Source organism: Malus sylvestris, chromosome 10 (assembly GCF_916048215.2).
Source record: "Malus sylvestris chromosome 10, drMalSylv7.2, whole genome shotgun sequence".
Classification (NCBI taxonomy): Eukaryota; Viridiplantae; Streptophyta; class Magnoliopsida; order Rosales; family Rosaceae; genus Malus; species Malus sylvestris.
In genome coordinates this window covers 27,404,797-27,411,565 of record NC_062269.1, presented here as the reverse complement: position 1 = coordinate 27,411,565, position 6,769 = coordinate 27,404,797, and positions in this window count along the sequence as shown.

Here is a 6,769-nt window from a genome sequence, read left to right as displayed (position 1 = left end):
TCGTGGACGACTCCCACTTTGTCTCATTTAGATCCCCGCACCGCTCAGTCTGAAGCTGAAGTGCAGCGCATATTAGATCTCCAGAGCATAGCTCAGAGCATGCCAGATGCTTTCACCGATCTAGCGCGCGTGACAAGATCACATATTCCAGCTGCGAATACGCCTGCAAAGATAGATGTACCAAATGTACGACGGACTACCCTCCTGGAAGCCCAGGACGCCAATTCTGGTGATCCACGTACATTAGCGGCTAGCCAATCATCTGCCCCTACACAAAAGCGTGGCAGACCCCTTGGTTCAAAGGATTCACACCCCCGGAAGAGGAAAACCACGGCACAAGGTCCTGAAGAGCCTACCGTGAATCCGACTATCGCTTACTCATTTTACCCAACTCATGAGGAAATTCTAGATTATGGAAGCGTCCTTGAAGAGACGAATCCTCCTCCCGAGAATCGTGAGATTTCGGTCTATTATGCTAGCTTAGATGATGTGTGGCGTAGAAATGAGATGATTGTCGACGATGCATTAGCATTTGCAGTAGCTACTGAGATCATGTTGAGCGATGACATTGAACCGCGTTCCATTGATGAATGTCGACGTAGAGCTGATTGGTCAAACTAGAAACAAGCAATCCAAGTCGAACTTGATTCACTTGCGAAACGTAAGGTGTTTGGACCTGTAGTCCCTACCCCTCCACATGTGAAGCCCGTTGGCTACAAGTGGGTTTTTGTTCGGAAGCGTAATGAGAAGAACGAAATTGTGCGTTACAAAGCTCGTCTTGTAGCACAAGGTTTCTCACAACGCCCCGGGATTGACTATGACGAAACTTACTCACCCGTTATGGATGTGATTACTTTTCGATACCTTATCAGTTTGGTAGTTTCCGAAAAAACTGGATATGCAGCTGATGGACGTAGTAACCGCGTATCTCTATGGGGATCTTGATACGGAAATTTATATGAAAGTTCCCGAAGGACTTACATTGACTGGTTCAAATATTTCCAAACCCCGGAACACGCTCTCAATTCGGCTGAGGCATTCACTATACGGTTTGAAACAATCCGGAAGAATGTGGTATAACCGTTTAAGTGAGTATTTGACTAGTCAGGGATATGTGAATAACGAACTATGCCCTTGTGTGTTCATTAAGAAGTCATATTCCGGATTTGCGATTGTTGCAGTATATGTCGATGACATGAATCTCATCGGAACTCCTGAAGAGCTCGCGAGAACTGCTTCGCACCTGAAGTCGGAATTTGAGATGAAAGATCTAGGTAAGACTCGATACTGTCTCGGTCTCGAGATAGAGCATTGTTCGGATGGAATCTTAGTACATCAATCGAACTACACCCAGAAGATGTTGCGCCGTTTTAATGAGGATAAAGCGAAGTCTTCGAGTACTCCTATGGTCGTTCGTACGCTAGATGCAAAGCGAGATCCCTTCCGTCCGAAGGAGGATGATGAAGAGATTTTGGAGCCTGAAGTTCCTTATCTAAGTGCGATAGGCGCTTTATTGTACTTAGCTCAATGCACTAGACCCGACATCTCCTTCGCTGTTAATCTTTTGGCAAGATACAGCAATGCACCAACATGCAAACATTGGACTGGCGTGAAAGACATCTTCCGTTACCTTAAGGGTACTACGGATTTGGGCTTATTCTATCCCTACGAATCCTCGAGTGATGCCGCACCCTATGCTCATCGGGTTGATTCTCGCCTGGTTGGTTATGCCGACGCTGGATACTTATCTGATCCGCACAAGACGCGTTCTCAAACGGGTTATGTCTTTACCGTTGGAGGCACCGCAATATCTTGGAGGTCAACTAAACAGACCTTAGTTGCCACTTCGTCTAACCATGCTGAAATTCTCGCCTTACATGAAGCAACTCGGGAATGCTTTTGGTTGAGAGCAGTAGTGGGCCATATTCGAAGCTCCTGTGATCTTCATCCCGCCGTTAATGCCCCGACGACGATTTTTGAAGACAACGCAGCTTGCATCGAACAGCTTAAGAAGGGTTACATCAAAGGAGACAACACCAAGCATATTGCGCCGAAGTTCTTCTTTACACATCAACAACAAGAGCATCAGAAGATTGAAGTCACGCAAATCCGATCACAAGACAATCTGGCCGACCTCTTCACCAAATCACTACCGAAGGCGACGTTTCAGAGGCTTGTTCATGGAATTGGTATGCGTAAACTTTCTGAGTTGTAACTTTGCTATTTCTCTTTGGAATTATGTCAAACTCAAGGGGAGTATCTTCTGGATACTTGCTTGATCTTAATGTACTCTTTTTCCCTACGATTAGGAGCATTTTTCCCACTGGGTTTTTGCTACCTAACTAGGTTTTAACGAGGCACCCACCTTGGGCTGGTCATATCCCTGATGACGTCCTGTAGACGTTTCTTTTGACTTTGCATTTCTCACGCATTTTCCTTAGACTATGGATTTTGTCCCTACTCGGGTTTTTGCCATAGCCTTAGGGTTTTTTTAGTGAGACTTACTACTTATGCAAGTTCCTACCTTATTGAGAATAAGCGTTGTTCCTTGGAATCAGTGCCGACGAGTCGACTTCCTCAACTTCTGCATGATGCTGAATCTACCTTGAGTATTTACACACTCAAGGAGGAGTGTTGTAAACATTCCTAGTTTAAGTATGATTGTGTAAATCCTAGATAAGATTTGATTCTAGTTATCCTTTCCTATTACAACTTGTATTACTTGGAGGAGAAGGAATATCTTCTCCCCCTTTACTACTATAAATAAAGGCACAATGTAGGAGGGATAACAACACATACATTCCCCTACAATTCTACAAACACACATCTCTCTCCTCTCTCTCTGCCGCCGACCCTAGTCTTTCTGTCAGATAAAAATAGACCACAACAAATATATGTATGAAATCAAATCTACTAAAACCAAAAATAAACTTACTAATAAACAACGTTAAAAATCAGAAGTTCATGTACCAATCAATATATATAAAATCAATCGTACCCATATGATACTAATGGGGGACAATCAATAATATATACAAAAGAAATCGTATCAAAATGGAGAAAAAAAACCTATCAATCAACGAGATGTACAAAATCAAACTTACCAAAAACTAAAAGATGTACAAAATCAAACTTACCAAAAACTAAAACTAAATGTACCAATCATTGATATATACACCAAAAATTAAAAAGAAACATACCAAAAACTAAAACTAAACGTACCAATCAATGATATGTACACCAAAAATAAAAAATAAACGTACCAATTCGTAATGCGTACAAAATCAATGTATTAAAACCAACAATAAACGTACCAAATCACCAATATGTACAACTTCAAATGTATACAAAATAATTATCTAAAATAATATACAAAATAATAAACCAAAAAATAAAACTAAGCGTCCATCATTTCAAATATCATGAAGATAAAAAAAATTAATTTTTTTAAGATAAAAAATGTTTTGAACGATAACAAAAACTAAAAGAGATAATTGGATAAATATATTGAGCGAAAAAACCAAAGTTATCTCCTAAAAAATAGGTCAAAACTCCTAAAAAACATTAATAAAAAAACTGGCCGAATAAAAAAAATCTCAACTATAGATAAAAAAACAATCTCAACTAATTAAAAGGATAAATTTTAACCAAAAAACAGGACAAATTTAGAAATGAATATGAAAATTTTAATTTTGAAAATTCAATTATTATTTTTAATTTGGTAAATAAGAAAATACTAATGTGACCTTATGTACCAAAGCACCTTGATCAAAATTCTAAATGGTATAAATGTTTAATAAAAAAATTCAAATTTTGAACGTTTAAATCTAATTAACTCCTAATAAAAATCCTAAAAATAGAGGGCCAGGTTTTGCGAATATCCTAATTAAAATGAAAGGCTCTTGTGCCTCTCACCATAACCCAACAATCCCTCTACGCCCGATTCACAGTTGGCAATTCCTGCAATCTCTCTCTTTCTGAGCGATCTCTCTCTACAATCTCGATCTGACGATGGAAGCCGGGGCATCGAAGTTCGACCTGGCGAAGGCGCTCGTTGATGAGAAGAAACCGACAGGTATATATATGCTTTTTTATTTTTAGGGTTAGATTTTGTAGGAAATAGGGCTAATGGAGTATTATAATTTGTTAAATGTCCCACATCGGTGGGTTCAAAGAAAGCCAATGGTTTTAAATAGGATTATCCTACTCTAATTAATACAAAGGCATTTTGTGGTAAAACCCTACACTTGACAGATTTGATAGGTGGTAAAGTTGGGGACAATATCGGTGTCGTTAGAGTGGGGCGGGCCCAGCGATCCAAAAATTCAACATGGTATCAGAGCCCACGGTTCAGGCCCGTATAAGCCAATGAGCTTGTATGCAAGCCAATGAGCTTATCACCTATAAGGAAATAAGTTTGAACTCTTAATATAGAGACAACCGTTAAGTTCCATTAAAAACAAGTGGGCCCAACGTGAGTCAACCTTTGAGTTTCAATTACTGATGTGGATCTCCACGTGTGAACCACTAAATGGGTTACATGTGAGGGGGAATGTTAAATGTCCCACATCGGTGGGTTCAAAGAAACACAAAGGGTTTAAATAGGAGTATCCTACTCTAACTAATATCGAGGCCTTTTGTAGTAAAACCACCTGACGGATTGGGCAGGTGGTAAAGTTGGGGATACTATCAGTGTCATTAGAGTGGGGCAGGCCCGACAATCCAAAAATCTAACATGTTATCAGAGCCCACGGTGTGGGCCCGTTCAACACAACAAGCTTGTCACCTATAAGGAAACAAGTCTAAACTCTTAATATAGAAATGACCGTTGAGTTCCATTGAAAACAAGTGGGCATAATGGGAGCTGACCTTTGAGTTTCAATTACCGATGTGTGGATCTCCACGTGTGAACCACTAAATGAGGTTACACGTGAAAGGGAGTGTTAAAATCCCACATCGGTGGATTCAAAGAAACCCAATGGGTTTAAATATGATTATCATACTCTAACTAATACCGAAACCTTTTGTGGTAAAACCTCACACCTGACGGATTGAGCAAGTGGTAAAGTTAGAGACAATATCGATGTCGTTAGAGTCGGAGGCACCGGAATTGGACTCGATTGGGAACCACTCACACAGATCGATGAGATTAATCCTCACACATAGGGAAGGTCTCTTACAGAGAGAGAAACGAAAGTGATCTTTTATCTAAAAAATAAAAAATAAAAAAATAAAAAAAAACTTAAGTTAAGATGGTAAAAAAATCATTTAATGCCATCCCTTGACTAACATTTTTACCACCTGGTCCTCACTTTTTGTATTTATGATAGTCTGTAATCAAAGCGAAAACTTTGTCATTATTTGGATGTCCTACCATAAGGCTTTCTACTTTAATAATATAGATAGATAAATTTAGTGTAAACCATTTAGTACTACAGTTTAATAGTATTTTTTTTTCACTTGTAAGAGTGAGGTCTTAGATTCGATTCTCTCTAAAGGTGAATTTGAACCACATTATTGCTAGCCCATTATAAGGCTAAGCTCACCCACTCCCCTTAGTAGGGGTGGGTTCAAAAAACCGAAAACCGAAAAAAACCGAAAACCAAACCGAACCGAAACCGAAAAAACCGAACCGAACCGAATTAATTAAATTAATTTTTTTATTTAATTATTTGTTTTGGGTATTATTTTCTAAACCCAATTTGTAAGTTAAAATGTGCTAAACCCAATGTGTTGCCAAACTTTAAGCTCAAAATATTTAAAAAAGGCCTATAAAAACTCTAAACCCTAACCTATTATTTATCCCCCATATAAGGTTCCGGAACCAAACCTCCTCCAGAAGTACCTACATCCATCTCCATAGCACTGCCTACTTCTTTCCTAGCTTTCTTTTCCAAATCTACTCTCATATAACATGTAACAGAATCCATAAACATTTATTTCGGGTAGATTACTTGGGTAATTTGTGATGGAAAAGAATCTAACACACACTAAATAAATCCACCCACGCATTATTTTTACTAATCAAGTTGTCAACATGCAATTACAAGCAAACAACCTTGATCTTTGAACAACATCATACAATTTAACTTTTCTAAGTCATTTGTACGATTTTTGTGTTGTGAGATTGTTAGTTTGGACTTTGGAAGACTTGATTGATGATTTTAGTTCAATTTTAAATGTTTATTTTCATTGTCTTTGATTCTAGTTAGAATGCTTATGCTATGATTGTGTTGGATATGTTAAAATTTAAAATTTCAATGTTTTTCATTTTTTGAAAAAAACAAAACAAAAAACCGAAACCGAACCGAAAAAAACCGAAAAAAAAATGAACCGAACCGAACCGAACCGAAATTTCGGTTTGGTTTCGGTTTTGGAAAAAAACCGAACCGATTTAAACCGAACCCACCCCTACCCCTTAGTGTAGATAATATCGTTGATTTATAAAAAATAAAAAATAAATTTAGTGTAAAATATGAAGAAAGCAGCATCTCAGAATGATGGCCGAGGTTAACCTAGAAATCATTAAAAAATCTAAAACACCAAATATGTTTGGTAAAACAAAAAAACTATTTTTAGAAAACTATTGTCAACGATAGTAGAAAGCATAAAAAATTAAAAAAAAAACCGAAGTAGAGTATACATACTCCAAAAAAGCAACTTTTTTTTTTCAAAGCTGTATTTTGATGACATAACTTTCCAAAATTAATTTAAAGGGAAATTTAATTTTATTGTAAGGCGCGGTATTTCGTCAACACGGTGCGTTTAA